The sequence below is a fragment of the Macadamia integrifolia genome, chromosome 4, assembly GCF_013358625.1.
Source record: "Macadamia integrifolia cultivar HAES 741 chromosome 4, SCU_Mint_v3, whole genome shotgun sequence".
NCBI lineage: Eukaryota > Viridiplantae > Streptophyta > Magnoliopsida > Proteales > Proteaceae > Macadamia > Macadamia integrifolia.
In genome coordinates this window covers 2,958,211-2,960,184 of record NC_056560.1, presented here as the reverse complement: position 1 = coordinate 2,960,184, position 1,974 = coordinate 2,958,211, and positions in this window count along the sequence as shown.

The window sequence follows — 1,974 nt, the reverse complement described above, 5'->3', positions numbered from 1 at the left end:
CATGTGGCAGAATGGTCGAACAAGAAGGCAAAGACGGGGACGGTCATCTCCTTTTCAGACGATGATCTGGAAGGGGTACAGACCCCGCATGACGATGCCTTGGTCATCGCCATGACTATAGGAGATTGCAAAGTAAAGAGGATCTTAGTGGACAACGGCAGCTCAGCTGATATCCTGTTCCTCGAAGCTTTCCGGAAGATGGGGCTCGACGAAGGAAAGTTAAAAAAGGTCGAACACCCGCTGCAAGGATTCTCTGGCACCCCGGTGAAGGTGGAAGGGTCGATAGAGCTGCCGGTTCGAGCTGGCACCGGAGATCGCCAGGCGACGGTGATGATCAACTTCCTGGTAGTAAGCATTACATCAGCATACAATGCCATACTAGGAAGAGTCGGGTTGAATCTGTTAAAGGCCATCGTCTCCACCCCCCATCTCAAAATGAAGTTCCCAACTAAGAATGGCGTCGGGGAGTGTCGGGGTGATCAGGAGACGTCCCGAAGATGTTACGCCACTACCCTCTGGGGAAAAGAAAAGGCAGATCTGTTGCTGCCAAAAACCCCGCTGGTCCAACCTACACAAACACAGACGACGGAGGCCCAGAACTTTGTCTGGGGTTAATCCTCCGACGCTCAAATCAGGGTCGGCGGCACAGTTTAATAAGTGGGTAATGGCGAGAGTCTCAGAACTTACCTTCCCCTTTCTTCCGTGCCTTCTTATATAGCTCTTCAGCCTTAGGGTTTTTTCCCTTTCTTCCCTCTTAGAGTCCTACTAGAATACGTCCAACCTTCTGGGAGAATATTCCCCTCATGCAGACAACGTGACCCCGCGTGATTCTGCGGGCGTGCCTCGGTGATTGAGCGTGCTCGGGTGTGAGTGGTTCCTTGGGCCCTTCGTCTGGTGGGGGACACGTGTCCTAACAGTGACACGTGTCATTACCCCCCACCGAGAGGTTATTTTGGCTATATCAGGAGCCCCCTTACTTCCACTAGGAGCTTCTTCCTGTGGGAGTAACTATCTTCTGAGGTTGACTTGTTCCCTCGGTCCTGGCATTACCAGTGACCAAGGCTTTGGGGTCGATCAAGAGGACCTTTGGCCGCTTCGGATCGGCTTTACTGAGCCCCCTGTCGAAGGTGGAGCCTTCGGTCAGCACTGCTCGGCTTTGCCGAGCCCCCTGCCGAGGGCGGGGTCCTTGGTCAAGTTCGTTCGGCTTTGGCCGAACTCCCAACCGAAAGGGGGACCCTCGGTCAGGCACGTTCGGCTTTGGCCGAACTCCCAACCGAAGGAGGGACCCTCGGTCAGGTCCGTTCGGCTTTGGCCGAACTCCCAACCGAAGGAGGGACCCTCGGTCAGGTCCGTTCGGCTTTGGCCGAACTCCCAACCGAAGGAGGGACCCTCGGTCAGGTCCGTTCGGCTTTGGCCGAGCTCCCAACCGAAGGGGGAACCCTCGGTCAGGTCCGTTCGGCTTTGGCCGAACTCCCAACCGAAGGGGGGACCCTCGGTCAGGTCCGTTCGGCTTTGGCCGAACTCCCAACCGAAGGGGGGACCTTCGGTCAGGTCCGTTCGGCTTTGGCCGAACTCCCAACCGAAGGGGGAACCTTCGGTCAGGTCCGTTCGGCTTTGGCCGAACTCCCAACCGAAGGAGGGACCCTCGGTCAGGTCCGTTCGGCTTTGGCCGAACTCCCAACCGAAGGAGGGATCGTCTGCTAGGCCTGCTTGGTCCATTCGGGCGCAAACCTCGAGGCTTCGTACCCTGACGTGGCGGTGCCATTAATGCTCGGAAGTTGTACCGCCATTCTTCCATCTATATAATGTGGGGGGCCATTTGTGGGGCAACCTTTCTTTTTTCCCTTCGGAGAGCTCACCTTCGGCCTCGGACCCCCTTCTAGCCTCGTCCACTTCTTCCCTAGCTTAGCAACAAGTAAGTGATGTCTTCCTCGTCGGGCTACAGCCCATCGTCCCGCGAGAGGTCAAGACCAA